Here is an 18,530-nt window from a genome sequence, read left to right as displayed (position 1 = left end):
CCAACTCATAGGAACATGTAAAAGTCGATTCAGGGCTTTACACTACAGCAGCTTGTCTCCTCCTCCCATGCTGGAATCTGTGGAAATGATCGAGCAGATGTGCTAGCTGCTGATGAAAGGGCACTGAAAGCTATGACCTGGAAAGGGCATGGAGCCTCAATTGTCGTGCTTAAAATGATGAAGACAGCCAATGTGCGCTCCGTCATAGACTATGCCGCACTAGTTTTATGTACCTACTCCCAAAGCAATATGAAAAGGCTTGAGAGCATACAAAGTGAAGCCATGACAATTATTCTTGGAGTCTCAAGAACTGCCAAAACGGGAGAAGTTGTCTCTCCCTATTGTTAATAGCAGAATCAGGGAACCAAATGCTAAGCTTGCAATTAAGATAGCCAGAGACCTCCATTATAATGATATTGCAAAGAAAAACTGAGTTCTGCGCTACTCACAAGAATAAACAGGAAAAGCAAAATATGGCATCACCCGCCAGTCTGCTACCTGGAAGAACTTTACCTGTTTGAGCAAGCCCGTGAGCTCCTGCCTGTAGAAAAGTTACCCCTTCCCCTATAGGCATAAGTATCTTGAAGAATTTATAAAGAAGATGGGAATGAAATAGATCAAATCTACATTGATGGGTCATCTAATTCTACCAATGGCAGAGCTGGGGCAGCATATACTGTAATTTGGAAAAAAAAATCCCTATCAAAACGCAAGTGAAGTAAAGCTCTTACTGAGAAGGATGCCTCTTTAATGCAAGCAGGTTATGCTTGTTATGCAAGCAACTGTTATGGTTATGGCATTAAGATTTCTTGAAAGAAACACTAACGGTGCAGTGATCTGCACTAAAGCCTTAATAACATCGGGCATAAAACCTTGTGATAGTTGCTGAAATCAAGAGAGCTGTGAGGATACTAACCAATCAGGGAAGAGTCGTCAAATTCCTGAGGATCCCCCTCCCATGCTGGAATCTGTGGAAATGATCGAGCAGATGTGCTGGCTGCTGATGGCACTGAAGGAGACCATATTGAATACTTCATATCTAAGACTCTTCTACAAATTAGAGGTATTATTAGGCAACATCACCATGACAAGGTAACTGAGGAAAGAACAGAAGCACAAACCAGTGAATCTGTAATTTGGTACAATGCGATTGCAGCTGAATATCCTAATAACTTTGAACGAGGATGTGGTGGCCGCGGGAGAGAATCAGTAATAGCAAGAATTCGTCTTGGATACAAATATCCATGGAGATTCTGGACTGGATAGAAACACCAGCTAAGCAGCGGAGTTGCAGAATTTGTGGTGAGAGTGACTGACTCTGCCTTAACCACTACCTAAGAGAATGTGAACATCTCTGAGCCATTAGGAATGTGTGTAGCATAGTAAACCCCACATTGACTGAATTAGGAAAATGCTATTTATCAAATATAAATGCTGTTCTCAAAAGATTCCCCCATTTTGCACCTGCAAGATAATGTAAGTTTTTAAGGGTTGCCATATGTTAATCTTCTTGTTTGATAAGCTGTTTACTTGAGACAGTTAATCCAGTCCCAGCTGTGTCTGGGCACAAGTGACAGGATGAACAACCTAGCTTGTTTTCTTCACATTGGGGGAATGTTGTAAATTTCTGGCAGTGTGTCCACTCACAGGATTAGTAGCACTGCCGAATAAATTCGGCCCTCGGGGCAAACTTTTGAAAATAACTCTTATAGGGCAGACGAGATAGTTCAATTTTTTTAAGGTATGTACACTAGTGACGAACTTAACATTTATTTATTTCTCTCGTTTTTCTTGAGGACATCATTGATGAAATACTTAGACTATAAACAGAAGGGGATTAACATTTTAATCTTAAGCCCATTGACGATCGGTGTACATCTTCACAGAAAACGGACTACTTGAACCAATGATACACTAAGACAAACTGCAGAAAGTACAGAAAAGATTGATAATTATTAAAGTCCTATAATCCCAAACCATCATTGTTCAGGGGTATGGGATTGAATACACTTAATAATTGTCAACGTGACATATGATATAATAAGGGCAATGCTTACTTCACAGAAATCATTGAAACAAAGTGAAATTCCTAATACATGGGTCACCATTATTAATTGAGAAAGCTGGGAATTATTCCAACTTATCCTATTTGCAAAAGCCGCAATATTCAGGACACAAAACAATTAGCATATGAACTAATTGATTGAGGCTGGACCCTAATTAATCTGGCACCTAAATAACCAAGGTGCCAGGCTGCAAGATATCCAAACACTATACATATCAGGGGTGCTTCAGGGGTCCAACATTTATCTTCCTATGAAAAAACATGCAGTATTGTAGCTTAAATGAGGATATAATTTTGACATGCCCGGACATGCATTAAGACTATTGAGACATTGGATAATGAGGGCCAACTGAATCAAATTTTGTTCAACACTGTTCCATACAACATTGTTCAACACAACCCTTACACTGAGCAATGCATATTGACCCTCTAACCAATAAAACGATCTCATAAACTAGACTGTCAATGCAATGCATTTGGTTGCTGGGCCTTTGGAATCGAGTAAGAATATTGAGATAAAAGTGAGTGTAAAGATTTACGTGTTGGCCAAATGTACACAAATGCACAATCATTGCAAGGAATCGAGAACATACAACCTGCTGCAGACGGGGACGAGGTATTAATTTAAATAGACTTAATCATATTAGTAATATTAAACAATGGATTAGTATTAAAGTTCTTCAAAGCTGGGGAAAGTTTTACTACTCCTTCAAAATACGGTAAAACAAGTGAGTTTCTATGTTACGGGTTAATTTTAATTTAAGTTTAAGTCTAATTTAAGCTTGCCCAAACGAAGCATCCGAGAAAGTCTTTGGATATTGCAACTTCTTCCCAACGTCACATATTTTAACTATTTCTTCATCTAAAAATTCAGTGCTGTAATCCCTGATTGGTAGGAACTAACATTAGTAGGTTTTCTATACACAGTGCATCTGAAACTCTCTAACGCAGTCAGGATCGATAGGCGGCAAAAATCGTTCGTCCCTCTGGACGGATGCACTGGAAATCTTGCGATCCTGATTGCCCTTCTGGATGAGTCCCGAACACTTAAACAGCCTGCGCACCTTGTGTTCCTGGATATGAAGAAGTTTTTCGATTCCGTCTCCTATCCAGCCATCCATCCAGCCATGGAATGCAAGGGTATCCCTAAGGAACTTAAGGACTACTGTTTAAAACCAGGAATGACAGAGCCTCAGCCATCACTTCCAGCCAGAGAGAAAAGTCGAGGTAACCCCTAAAACTAGGGGAGTTAAACAGGGAGATCCTCTGTCCTTTGTTCTTTTCAACTTGATAATTGATGAGGTAATTACTAAAGAGAAGTAGTTGGGGCTGGGGAATCACCTGGGAGCGGTGAGGGGTATTAACCCTAGCATATGCTGATGATTCAGTGGTGGCAGCAGAGATGCCAGCCAGCGTACATGCACTGACAGATATGTTAGAAACTGTGTCGATGGTCGAAGGGAAAAGGCGGAAAATTGCTTGTCACTTAGTCTAGAGATTGATGGCAGATGCAAGCAGTGGTATCTCGTATCTCAAACGAAATTTCACATCGATTTCATCGATGTGAAATTCTTTGGGTATCACTGGGTTGTTGAGTCACTAGGTATTACTGGCGAGTACATGTACCTTAGTATTTTCGCTATGGCAGGGTGCACGGGTCTCACCTATGGCTCTGTGTTTCAGGAGGGATTTATTATAATCACACAAGCCCCTAAAACTTCAGCAGAGTCTCCTATTATCCAACACCACATTATTCCAAAATTTAATAACCATCTGATTCTGGGAAAGATGTAAAAGTCTAAAAGCCATTTACGTGCCCATTTATCGGGCACGTAAATGGCGGTGCACTTCGACTAGATTTGGTAACCTATACCCAAAACATCTCGTGTTTTGGCTCGTTGAAGAACCTAGGTTATCAGCATTCCAAGTATGTTACAATGGCCGTTGTAGCGCATTTGTTGAAAGAGAGCGTGTAACAGTTCTAACTGTAAGATTGAGAGAGACAGAGCGGCGAGAGGAAGTCAGGGAAGCGTGAGGTGGGTACAAGCCGCCACCCTGCGCCGTTCCCATGGTAACCTGGACAGAAAGTCTGGGGGACACCACATTTGGGTGCCAAGCAGGGGGAGCTGTGATTGGCTAAGGAGGTATAGGACGAGGTACGCTTCTCTCTGGTTGGCTAGTTTGAGGAGGACCGACACCTTGCCGCCCTGGCCGCATCTAGCCATCACCTGCGATAGACGAAATCTTTACTTAGTCGGCCAGCTAAGTAAAGGCGTCGTTGGCGGTAGCCTCTAGTACACTTTACATCTGCGCAACATCGATGTGGGTCCACAGTGAACGTTGCAGAATCCGGGAACTCGTCATATTTGCGTGTGATATCAAGGAAGTGTATTAACGGACAGTGAGAAGTGGGTAATTCATACGAGCAGAGTGCAGCAGACTGTCGTAAGTCCCCATCTCCAGCCATCATCCGATCTTCTGCTAGTGTCACTTAGCAGTGGAGAGACCTGGGAATATCTTGCCAGTGTTCAGGGCAGTTGCCCCCATAGAAATTCGCAGGAATTTTGATAGACAGAAACGCCCACAGTGTTTGCCGCCATTTTATACGAGTGCCACGCTTCGCTCTGAGTCAGGTGGTGCGAAGCCGTCCAAGTGAGGGAGGGTACAAATCGAGCCGAGTGGCGTGAGACTCCTCCTGGGCTGCTCACAGCCTAGTCACGCCGCCCTGAGGGGTGGCCACACACTACAAGTATCGCAGCAGTGTGTGTGTGTGTGTGTGTGTGTGTGTGTGTGTGTGTGTGTGTGTGTGTGTGTGTGTGTGTGTGTGTGTGTGTGTGTGTGTGTGTGTGTGTGTGTGTGTGTGCATGGTAGGAGGTGTATGAGAGAAGCCGGCCGTATAATTGAGCAAATACCCTCTGTGTTGCATTGGTGATTTATATCTCTAAGCCTGAATTCGAGGTCAGGTGTTCCGCCAGTATTATCTCTATTAGCACCTGCTAGGTGAAGGGAAGTGCGGGGGCATAAGATTTTCACCCCTATTTACGTCCTTGTCAGTCAAGGGAGGACTTATACTGTTGTGTGCAGACGTACATTTGTGTGTGTGTAGACACACGGGGCACATACAGAGTAAATTTAGACTTAGGACCGTAAGGGCCGTCCTAGTGAGTTTATACCCCATTCTGGTAGGATTGTGTTGTTACATTTCGAGGTGAATTGTGCTTGTCCTGCCCCATGTCCACTTGTGTAGTCTTTTGCAAGAGAGAAGGGCTCGAGCCAATCGTCATCATTTTATGGTAGAGTGACCGTGATGTAACACCGGGGATTTCCTGGCATTTGATTATTGTGGTGTGATACCAGTGTGTATTTTTATACTTGTGTTGTGTTTTCCAAGGCTGTGATAAAGTGTAATTATATGTGTGTGTGTGTGTGTGTGTGTGTGTGTGTGTGTGTGTGTGTGTGTGTGTGTGTGTGCTCACCTAGTTGTACTCACCTAGTTGTGCTTGCAGGGGTTGAGCTCTGGCTCTTTGGTCCCGCCTCTCAACTGTCAATCAACAGGTGTACAGGTTTCTGAGGCTATTGGGCTCTATCATATCTACACTTGAAACTGTGTATGGAGTCAGCCTCCACCACATTACTGCCTAATGCATTCCATTTGTCAACCACTCTGACACTAAAAAAGTTCTTTCTAATATCTCTGTGGCTCATTTGGGCACTCAGTTTCCACCTGTGTCCCCTTGTGCGTGTGCCCCCTTGTGTTAAATAGCCTGTCTTTATCTACCCTTTCAATTCCCTTCAGAATCTTGAATGTGGTGATCATGTCCCCCCTAACTCTTCTGTCTTCCAGACACACACTGGAGAACTGTGTGTGTGTGTGTGTGTGTGTGTGTGTGTGTGTGTGTGTGTGTGTGTGTGTGTGTGTGTGTGTGTGTGTGTGTGTGTGTGTGTGTGTGTGTGTGAGCGTGTGTGTGTGGGGGGGGGGGCTTACCTGTTTAACGTAATCTGGTGGATTTATGGTGTAAAGTGAGTAACGTCGCTGTCGGGAGTGACAGTTGACAGCTCTGTAGACTAACATAATTTATGGGAGTAATTATCGATCTGTGGGATAGCTAATCACTTGCCCAAGTTGACCGGGAGTGTGTTATCTCCCAAGTGTTCCACATTAGCTTTTAATAGCAGAGAGTTACAGGTGAGGTCAGCAGGTACGTTATATAATTATAGTGTCACGAAGCCTAGTGTGTTTTTGCTGTGGTTGCAGTAAATTGTTGGGCCGTGGTCTAATATAGTGTTATTAGACCACCGTCTGTGTCATTGCAACTAGGTTGCAAAGTGTTGGGCCGTGTTTTAAGATCACAGTGGGTGTTATTGCGGTAGTTCAGTAAATTGTATGGGTCGTGTTCTAGTGGTTCAGAACACCGAGTGGGTTATTTACTGGTGTTCTACAGTAATTATAAATTGCAACCGGATTGTAAATGTTTTTAGATCTTCAAGGGTTGATTTATTGTGTCGTGGGTGAACTCTTCATTGGGACGGGTACTTGATGTTATTACTCTGTATATTTGGTTGTCATCGAAGTCCAGTATTAAGTGATCGTTGAGTGAGGGAAATTAATATAACATAACCAAGAGAACACCCATTGTTTATAGAGAGATTGTCATAAGACAATTTGAGTAACGTAAAATACGTTTGGGTTAATTATTTTCCAAGGAACAGCTGTTATGGTCGGTCAGGGAGCCTACCCAAGCAGCCACTTCAGGCAAAGTCAGATAATATTGTAGGAATTCTGGGAGGGGCTGAAGTCTTGCATTTTAAGTACGGTCTGTTGCAAATTATCTGTCAGTTGGACAGGTAATTATGGGTTCACGGAAGTCAAAGTAATTAACTCCGATCAGGGTTGATCAACTCACACGAAGGTTACATTGTTTCATAGATGTAACGTCAGTTATTAATATCTGTCAGTTGGACAAGTAATTTGATTGACTCCTGGGAGAGTAAAGTCATTGTTAAAGTAACGTAGACGTGGTGATTAGTTATCGGTCCGTGGGATAGTGAACTAGTCACCTGAGTCACTGGCGTATGGAAGACCCCAGAGGGAATTCATATCATTGATGTCATAATTGTTGAGCCAGTGTGAAAGGTGACGTGTTTGTGTATAAGTAATTATTGATCTTCGAAATAGTAATTAATTTCTCAGGGTTGTAAAGGGTGGCTGCCATTTCTCTTAGCACTTTGTTCATAGAATTGTAGTAAACTATCGAAGGGAGGATAGTAACCGATAACGTAACTCGTACTGGGATTAATCAGCTGTCCTTAGTACAGAAATTATTGGGGATTATTCACAGAACGCTTGGCGGGTCACGTGTTTGTGTAATTCCGAGTTACTAGTGACAGCTGTTCAGTTTGATTTGTCTGTGGGAGACAAGATTAAGTTAACGTAATTGTTATTTTAATATTAACGTGCTCAATTAGTCATTGATTGTTGATCGTCCGAGGGACGAAGTATTAACGTGAGAATTTAATTAAGAAGGGTTGTTGGAGTTGCTTTTTACCCCATCAGTCATTGTAATGTCATTGATAGGGTACTAGTTTGCATTGCAACTGCTATTGCAGGGGAGGGTTGCAAAAATCCGTAATGTAACTGGAGGAGGTTTCTGGAGGAGTGTCTCTTAACCTACCTTGTTGTTGTTGCATTAGTAATTATAGATTAGAATGTTTTGCGTGATTGATTCCTCTGCGAACACTAAGTATGTTAAAGTTAGTTCATTTATGCAGCACAACGCGATTGCAGGAAGGAACCAGTAGTCATACTCGTGACTGGTGTCTAGCTTTCGTAAAGGTGTCACAGGAAGAATTTCGAGTAACGTCAGTAATAATTTTTCGTTGTTGTGGTAGCTAGTACTTTGTTGAATAAACTGTATTGTTATGTTGAACGCTGTCTTTCGTTACACCCCACACGTTTTATTGATCTACATTTGTTCTGCCATGTTGATTGAAATTATTAATGCTATTCAATTGAGACTGCTTCTTGAGCTTAGAGCTGAATTCATAGCACCACACAACAAAATAAATACGTTGTGAGAACCCAGGACCTACTCGTTAGATTCTCTCCGGAGATTTGCGAAGGTCGAGAGCTCAGTGAAAGGTATCTCAAATTTTTTGAGGTCTCGGTGTTTGTTTGCTCTCGCCTAGTCATTTGTTCTACGGTCTCTAGAGTGCGGAATGAGCTGCTTACTACACTTAGCGTGTTAGCTAAGCAAGTCCTTCCTCAGGAGGCCCATCTAGACTTTCAATTTAAAGTTGACAGATGTAATACTAGAATAATCATGACGAAAAATCTCACAACACTGACTGCAGCATGGTGGTAGAAGATGTTACACCAACTGCAGGGATGGTCGGCAGTGATGTTACACAGACTGCAAGGACGGTGGTAGGGGGTGGTGCACAGACTGCAAGGACGGTGGTATTGGGTGGTGCACAGACTGCAAGGACGGTGGTAGGGGGTGGTGCACAGACTGCAAGGACGGTGGTATTGGGAGGTGCACAGACTGCAAGGACGGTGGTAGGGGGTGTTGCACAGACTGCAAGGACGGTGGTATTGGGTGGTGCACAGACTGCAAGGACGGTGGTATTGGGTGGTGCACAGACTGCAAGGAAGGTGGTAGGGGGTGTTGCACAGACTGCAAGGACGGTGGTATTGGGTGGTGCACAGACTGCAAGGACGGTGGTATTGGGTGGTGCACAGACTGCAAGGACGGTGGTATTGGGAGGTGCACAGACTGCAAGGACGGTGGTATTGGGAGGTGCACAGACTGCAAGGATGGTGGTAGGGGGTGTTGCACAGACTGCAAGGACGGTGGTATTGGGAGGTGCACAGACTGCAAGGACGGTGGTAGGGGGTGTTGCACAGACTGCAAGGACGGTGGTATTGGGTGGTGCACAGACTGCAAGGACGGTGGTATTGGGTGGTGCACAGACTGCAAGGACGGTGGTAGGGGGTGGTGCACAAACTGCAAGGACGGTGGTAGAGATGCACAAATTCGATCTTTGATCCAGCAGCTGCATAAGAATAAGCATTTCGGTATTCTGTTGGACTCGGTCGACCAGGCGGCGAGGGCAGCAGCAGCTCTCGATTTAAAAACAGAATGGACCGGTTGGTCAGCCATGTAAGATATCAGGATTTTGATCGATGATGTATTGGTATCCAACAGAGCCGAGATTTCTCAGACATGGCGAGAAAGTTTCTACCGCCCCGTTTACAGTGGTGGAATCAGGTTCTCCTGCGAGGTTCCCTCATGTCACAGGTGCAGCTCCTCTGGTACACATCTACTGAGCGAGGGATAGTTTGTTCATGCAGTCCAGGTGAGAGCTAATGCTCTAGTAACTATCCAGGGACGCTAAGGGTTGGCCTGGTCAAACCTGGCATGTGCAAAACATCCAAGAGTTCTGGCACCCTTGGTCAAACATGCCCGAGGACGCATCTTGAGGTTATCTTGAGATGATTTCGGGGCTTTAGTGTCCCCGCAGCCCGGTCCTCGACCAGGCCTCCACCCTCAGGAAGCAGCCCGTGACAGCTGACTAACACCCAGGTACCTATTTTACTACTAGGTAACAGGGGCATAGGGTGAAAGAAACTCTGCCCATTGTTTCTCTCCGGCGCCTGGGATCGAACCCGGGACTACAGGATCACAATTCCAGTGTGCTGTCCGCTCGGCCGACCACATGGAGCCAGTGTTAATCTCATATCACCTAGTTCAGAGCTGGTCGATTGAGACAATGAGGGCTCGAGGTGATAAGGTGGATAGCCGATGGTGGGACCTTTTGCAAGCCTGGCATCATTGCTTGCTGCACCCCCTGTGAGCCTTCAGTGTGTCTGGGTGGCATTGTGGCTTCTGCATCTTCAATTACCGTAGATTGGAGGTGTGGTTGGTGCATGGAGAGTGTCCGTGTCCTGAACGGGATGGGCCTTACCAACGGGGACTTGTTTGACCTGTTGCCACCCTGTTTGGTGCAGAGTAGCAACACCAGTCAAGAAAGCGTTGACAGAAAGACAGGTGGAAACAAAGTGCAGTATCTTCTACCCGGCATGATAACTTGCTGAGTAATCCCCCCTCCCTCCTCCCACGCACTCGCCAACAAAAACACACCACACACACCACGGACGAAGATAGACAGAGACTACAGGATAACCTGGAAAAACTGGAGGAATGGTCTAGAAAATGGCTGCTAAAGTTCAACTCAGGAAAGTGTAACGTAATGAAATTAGGCGAAGGGAGCAGCAGGCTGAACACAAGGTACCATCTGGGAGGTGAAATCCTGCAAGAGTCAAATAGAGAGAAAGTTCTGGGGGTTGATATCACACCGAACCTGTCCCCAGAGGCCCACATCAAAAGGATATCATCAGCGGCATATGCTAGACTGGCCAACATAAGCCTTTAGAAACTTGTGTAAGTTCAAGAACCTGTATACCACTTATGTCAGACCAATCCTGGAATATGTAGCTCCAGCATGGAGTCCATACATAGTTTAACACAAGGCAAAGTTAGAGAAGATTCAGCGGTATGCCACCAGGCTCGTCCCGGAACTGAGAGGTATGAGCTACGAGGAAAGGCTAAAGGAGCTGAACCTCACGTCCCTGGAAAACAGAAGAGTAAGGGAAGACATGATAACAAGACATTCTACCAGTCTCCGTGGTGTAGTGTTAAGACACTCGCCTGGCGTTCCGCGAGCGCTTTATCATGGGTTCGTATCCTGGTCGGGGAGGATTTACTGGGCGCAAATCCTTAACTGTAGCCTCTGTTTAACGCAACAGTAAAATGTGTACTTGGTTGTAACAACGATTCTTCGCGGTGGGGATCGTATTCCAGGGACCTGCCCAAAATGCTACGCGTACTAGTGGCTGTACAAGAATGTAACAACTCTTGTATATATCTCAAAAAAAAAAAAAATACAAAATTCTCAGGACAAAATTCTCAGGGGAATTGACAGGGTGGACAAAGACAAACTCTTCAGCACGGGTGGGACACGAACAAGGGGACACAGGTGGAAACTTAGTACCCAGATGAGCCACAGAGACGTTAGAAAGAATTTTTTTCAGTGTCAGAGTAGTTAATAAATGGAATGCACTAGGAAATGATGTGGTGGAGGCTGGCTCCATACACGGTTTCAAATGTAGGTATGATAGAGCCCAGTAGGCTCAGGAATCTGTACACCAGTTGATTGACAGTTGAGAAGCGGAACCAAAGAGACAAAGCTCAACCCCCGCAAGCACAATTAGGTGAGTACCAGCAAACGCACTCAAACACATGCACAAAACACACACACACATACACTCGAAAACGCGCAGGTGCTTGTATGCGATCGCAATTAAAATAAACTAGGAAGCGCACTCAATTATCTTGTGAGAGCAGACGATGGATTCAAAGAACATATTGAAATTCTTAACTAAGCACCAAAGAATACTAAAATTATTCAAAACCTCCACAAAAGCTGGCAAAACATCTCCAGAAAACCCGAAAACGTAAATTAATTCAGGGTTAACATCTCCCAGAGTATTACAAACATTCAAGATAACTTCGAGACTTTAAGTGTAGACCCAAATGTGACAAATGTTCGACAGAACGTACTAGACCACCGCCTCACCAGACGATGGGGATAAACAGATTAGCCAAAACATTCCAGGGGAAGAACGCATTAAACCCCTTGAAAACTCACACACAAGCGACTCTCTGAGCACCCACCTGAAGGCGAAGCTGGAGAGGGTCCTGAGCTTGGCGCTCATGACGGGGTTGAGGATGTGGACGGGGTTGCCAGTACGGACACACCCGAAGAAGGCGTTCGAGGTACACACGTCCCCGCGCCCGTTCATGCCCCACAGGTTCAGCTCGCCGCTAGACAGAAACTCCTCAGAGTACTTCTTCGACGTCAGCTCCTGCGATAAGTGAGAGGGTGAGAGAAAATGGTGGTAGGGTGAGGGAGGAGAGTGAGATTCAATGGTGGTGAGTGAGGGAGGAGGGTGAGAGAACATGGTGATGGGCGAGGGAGGAGGGTGAGAGAAAATGGTGGCAGGTGAGGAAGGAGGGTGAGAGAAAATGGTGGTGGGTGAGGGAGGAGGGTGAGAGAAAAGAGAGGTGTGTGATAGAAAATGGAAGTGGGTAAGAGAAAAATGGTGGTGGGTGAGGAAAAATGGTAATGGGTGAGGGAAAAATGGTAGTGGTGAGGGAGGAGGGTGAGAGAAAATAGTGGTGGACGAATGAAGAGATGAAGAGATGAAGAGATGAAGAGATGAAGAGATGAAGAGAGAGAGAGAGAGAGAGAGAGAGAGAGAGAGAGAGAGAGAGAGAGAGAGAGAGAGAGAGAGAGAGAGAGAGAGAGAGAGAGAGAGAGAGAGAGAGAGAGGGAGAGAGAGAGAGAGGGAGAGAGGGAGAGAGAGAGAGAGAGAGAGAGAGAGAGAGAGAGAGAGAGAGAGAGAGAGAGAGAGAGAGAGAGAGAGAGAGAGAGAGAGAGAGAGAGAGAGAGAGGGAGAGAGGGAGAGAGGGAGAGAGAGAGAGAGAGAGAGAGAGAGAGAGAGAGAGAGAGAGAGAGAGAGAGAGAGAGAGAGAGAGAGAGAGAGAGAGAGAGAGAGAGAGAGAGAGAGAGAGAGAGAGAGAGAGAGAGAGAGAGAGAGAGAGAGAGAGAGAGAGAGAGAGAGAGAGAGAGAGAGAGAGAGAGAGAGAGAGAGAGAGAGAGAGAGAGAGAGAGAGAGAGAGAGAGAGAGAGAGAGAGAGAGAGAGAGAGAGAGAGAGAGAGAGAGAGAGAGAGAGAGAGAGAGAGAGAGAGAGAGAGAGAGAGAGAGAGAGAGAGAGAGAGAGAGAGAGAGAGAGAGAGAGAGAGAGAGAGAGAGAGAGAGAGAGAGAGAGAGAGAGAGAGAGAGAGAGAGAGAGAGAGAGAGAGAGAGAGAGAGAGAGAGAGAGAGAGAGAGAGAGAGAGAGAGAGAGAGAGAGAGAGAGAGAGAGAGAGAGAGAGAGAGAGAGAGAGAGAGAGAGAGAGAGAGAGAGAGAGAGAGAGAGAGAGAGAGAGAGAGAGAGAGAGAGAGAGAGAGAGAGAGAGAGAGAGAGAGAGAGAGAGAGAGAGAGAGAGAGAGAGAGAGAGAGAGAGAGAGAGAGAGAGAGAGAGAGAGAGAGAGAGAGAGAGAGAGAGAGAGAGAGAGAGAGAGAGAGAGAGAGAGAGAGAGAGAGAGAGAGAGAGAGAGAGAGAGAGAGAGAGAGAGAGAGAGAGAGAGTGCGTGTCGATGGTTTTTCAAGAATTATACTCTGCAGGCGAATGTGATGCCTTTTCTTATCCATTCACTTGGGCTCTACGAGACTCGAACTGTGGACTCCTACCCTGCAGGGCAGGAGGTTGTCGCACCGTGCAAAAAGGTGATGCTCAAGCTCACTCATGCATTTACCTTTTCGGTCATCTTGGACAGCTTCTATGGCTGATAAGACAAGTATGCATGGGATGGGACGCGTGCTACCAGTATGGATGGGATGGGACGCATACAACAAGTATGCATGGGATGTGACGCATACAACAAGTATGCATGGGATGTGACGCATACAACAAGTATGCATGGGATGGGACGCATACAACAAGTATGCATGGGATGGGACGCATACAACAAGTATGCATGGGATGGGACGCATACAACAAGTATGCATGGGATGGGACGCGTGCTACAGTATGGATGGCATGGGACGCATACCTAGAGCGAATGCAGCACCTTCTCTTAACACAGTAGAGGGGAACATTTCTCAGGGTTTATTTTCATTTTGTTTTTGTTTAGTTTTATTTATATATACAAGAGTTGTTACAATGTTGTACAGCCACTAGCACGCAGAGCGTTTGGTGCTGAGCCTTAATAATAATTGTCCCTGGAATACGTGTCCATTCGTGGCCGACTCTTCTAGGCAGAAAGTTGGATATGGACTAGTCACCTCTCTTGTACCTAATTATAAGTACAGATGCTATTTAATTGGATAGAAAATTATCATTCCCAACAAATAAAGCCCCGCTCCTGTGTTAGGTAAGTCCACTACGGGCTCACCATAGCCCGTGCTGCTTGGAACGTTTTGTTCCGAGTAGCTGATTCTAAAACAACAACAACAAATCATTTCCATATAATCTTCCTACCTGCATTGAGGCAGGTAATAATAAGTCCTCATTACTTCTTAATAATTGTGTAAATCCTAATGTCAACGTCACCCATCCAAGCCCCAAGAAAACCCACCATATTCTAGTTGAGGTCCCGCCAAACACACACCGAAACTACGACGTTGGTACAACGTTCGAACAAGTTTTAACACCGCCTAACCAGTTATAACAACCAATATAGCAAGTTGTAACAACGTTCTAATACGTCATAAACACGTTAAGCCAAGTTGTAACAACTTTATTACAAGTTGTAACAGGCGGAAAATAGAGACAGTTTCGATTTGTGTTTCCAGGGCCTGATCTTGTGACAAAAACCAGTTCATGTACTCAATCTGACAATCAAACTTTACTGTTTTTTATTTTGTTCATGTCAGTATTTCTCGAAATATATTTTTCTTTATTCGTCTTTGCATAGTCCTATATAATTTAATCTACATAGCATTTGTTTTTGGATAGATTTTGGATGATTTTGTCTTTCAAGGAATGGACATAACTCATCTTAGTCTAGTGTTTACAAATTAAACAATTGGATGGCTAAACAAATCCAAAAGAGCCGTTATCTTGAGAGGATTTTGGGGCTTTAGTGTCCCCGCGGCCCGGTCCTCGACCAGGCCTCCACCCCCAGGAACCAGCCTGTGACAGCTGACTAACACCCAGGTACCTATTTTACTGATAGGTAACAGGGGCATAGGGTGAAAGAAACTCTGCCCATTGTTTCTCGCCGGCGCCCGGTATCGAACCCGGGACCACAGGATCACAAGTCTAGCGCGCTGTCCGCTTGGCCGACCGCCGTGACGATGACATGACAACCTACGTCTGAGAGGATCCCAGACGCGCCTTAATCGACTGAGCCACGACATGGTAGCACTTCCCTTGTGGATTTGTTTATTTGATGCATCACGCTATTGTGATTTCTGTGTGTAATTGGATGGATATATTTAATAGCCCTGAGCAGGTCCTACAGTTCAGTACAGGCCGTCAACCTTCCTTATCAACTCTTTTTACACTCCCTGGCGGGCTTCCTTGTGAAGACATTAACTTTCCTACATTGACTGTAAGACATTGAATCCATTTTTAACTTCTATAACAATATCACTTCTGAGTCATGGCCACTGAACAGTTATATGAGCTTAATTAGAGATAATTTTTCTTGCTCAATATGTGTCATCAATATTAATAGTAAAGAGAGAGAGAGAGAGAGACAGAGAGAGAGAGAGAGAGAGAGAGAGAGAGAGAGAGAGAGAGAGAGAGAGAGAGAGAGAGAGAGAGAGAGAGAGAGAGAGAGAGAGAGAGAGAGAGAGAGAGAGAGAGAGAGAGAGAGATAACTCACCGGTCTGATGAACAGTGTTGAGTCACGAGTGTAGGTGATGGTGCGGTTGTTAAGGTACGCCTGGAACTCCCAGTTCTGTTGAGAAGAGTTGGAACAATTAAAGTTGCTCATCACTCTGTGTCTACTCGTCTCTTCCCTTATTATACACATATCTTTATTCTGACATTTCTTGTAAAAAATAATCATATATTTTAATTCCCCACTTCCTTTTATTTATAATTTTTATTGAACATGTTATTTATTACTAGATTCTACTTATCATATTCACTCATCATATTTTTTAGTATCATGATCTCACTTAAAATATTAGTAATGTTCATTCTCTCACTCACCACTATGTTATTCATATTACTCTAACTCATTATATTCTTGTTAATTAATCCTACAGTAACTCCAAATATTGTTGCTCATCTCTTGAAAACTCATCATATTGTTATTCATCCCTTACTCAACATATTGTTACTCATCTATTCCTCATCATAATGTTATTCTTCATACTCTATCGCATAGTCTATAAACACATAACACACACTAACGTGATATATATCAATGATACCCTCAGGTCTGTGGGGTGGGCGTGAACCTGCGACCAAAGCAATGCCAGCCACAAACTCTACCATGTTCATTACCCAAGTTAGCGGTGGTCTAGTGGTCTAGTATGCGGCTGGCAAGGCCTTGCTCGCAGGTTTTCGCTCACCTCACAGCTCTAGTGGATTTTCTTATTAATATATATCACGTTATCGGCCCGTCCTCCAAACAAAGACCCAAAAGTGATTCCATGTACCCGCCAAACCCCCTGTTTATGAATGTAAAACGGTTTTCACACGACTCACACATCCTGTCCTCGACTCAAGTTCATTACATCCAGCGGTCAACCCCACAGACGCGTTCAAAAATGTTATATGCTGTTCATTCAAAATGGGAATTTTCTCAAATATAAGTTAATATTTTTATAATACATTAGCATATTGGTCATATATATATATATATATATATATATATACATATATATATATATATATATATATATATATATATATATATATATATATATATATATATATATATATATATATATATGAAACAATGATCACAAAAACACTGATCCAAGTATGCAGAATAACCACATATGAAAAATAGAAAATGCTTAACGCGTTTTCGGCTAATTCGCCTTCCTCAGAGCAAAGTAGAAATCATTTCTACTTTGCTCTGATGAAGGCGAATTAGCCGAAAACGCGTTAAGCATTTTCTATTTTTCATATGTGGTTATTCTGCATATATATATATATATATATATATATATATATATATATATATATATATATATATATATATATATATATATATATATATATATACATACATATATATATATATATATATATATATATATATATATATATATATATATATATATATATATATATGTCGTACCTAGTAGCCAGAACTCACTTCTCAGCCTACTATGCAAGGCCCGATTTGCCTAATAAGCCAAGTTTTCATGAATTAATGTTTTTTCGTCTACCTAACCTACCTAACCTAACCTAACCTAGCTTTTTTTGGCTACCTAACCTAACCTTACCTATATATATAGGTTAGGTTAGGTTAGGTAGGGTTGGTTAGGTTCGGTCATATATCTACGTTAATTTTAACTCCAATAAAAAAAAAATTGACCTCAAACATAGTGAAAAGGGTAGCTTTATCATTTCATAAGAAAAAAATTATAGTAAATCTATTAATTCAGGAAAACTTGGCTTATTAGGCAAATCGGGCCTTGAATAGTAGGCTGAGAAGTGAGTTCTGGCTACTAGGTACGACATATATATATATATATATATATATATATATATATATATATATATATATATATATATATATATATATATATATATATATATATATACATACATATATATATATATATATATATATATATACATATATATATATATATATATATATATATATATATATATATATATATATACATGCATATATATATATATATACATACATATATATATATATATATATATATATATATATATATATATATATATATATATATATATATATATATATATATATATATATATATATATATATGTCGTACCTAGTAGCCAGAACTCACTTTTTGGCCTACTATGCAAGGCCCGATTTGCCTAATAAGCCAAGTTTTTATGAATTAATTGTTTTTCGACTACCTAACCTACCTAACCTAACCTAACCTAACTTTTTCGGCTACCTAACCAAACCTAACCTATAGAGAGAGGTTAGGTTAGGTTAGGTAGGGTTGGTTAAGTTCGGTCATATATCTACGTTAATTTTAACTCCAATAAAAAAAATTGACCTCATACATAATGAAATGGGTAGCTTTATCATTTCATAAGAAAAAAATTAGAAAAAATATATTAATTCATGAAAACTTGGCTTATTAGGCAAATCGGGCCTTGCATAGTAGGCCAAAAAGTGAGTTCTGGCTACTAGGTACGACATATATATATATATATATATATATATATATATATATATATATATATATATATATATATATATATATATATATATATATATATATATATATATATATATATATGTCGTACCTAATAGCCAGAACGCACTTCTCAGCCTACTATGCAAGGCCCAATTTGCCTAATAAGCCAAGTTTTCATTAATTAATTGTTTTTCGACTACCTAACCTACCTAACCTAACCTAACCTAACATTTTCGGCTACCTAACCTAACCTAACCTATAAGGATAGGTTAGGTTAGGTTAGGTAGGGTTGGTTAGGTTCGGTCATATATCTACGTTAATTTTAACTCGAATAAAAAAAAATTTACCTCATACATAATGAAATGGGTAGCTTTATCATTTCATAAGACAAAAATTAGAGAAAATATATTAATTCAGGAAAACTTGGCTTATTAGGCAAATCGGGCCATGCATAGTAGGCCGAGAAGTGCGTT

General features: G+C 42.5%; 1 pseudogene; it reads right to left on the bottom strand.

Moving 5' to 3' along the window:
- The window catches only part of LOC138369780 (beta-1,3-glucan-binding protein-like), a 111,177-nt pseudogene that overhangs the window by 77,529 nt on the left and 15,118 nt on the right, over positions 1-18,530 (bottom strand).

The sequence above is a fragment of the Procambarus clarkii genome, chromosome 4 (genome assembly GCF_040958095.1).
Source record: "Procambarus clarkii isolate CNS0578487 chromosome 4, FALCON_Pclarkii_2.0, whole genome shotgun sequence".
Classification (NCBI taxonomy): Eukaryota; Metazoa; Arthropoda; class Malacostraca; order Decapoda; family Cambaridae; genus Procambarus; species Procambarus clarkii.
Note: the sequence above shows the minus strand (reverse complement) of the source record. Positions and strands in the feature narration are given on the sequence as shown.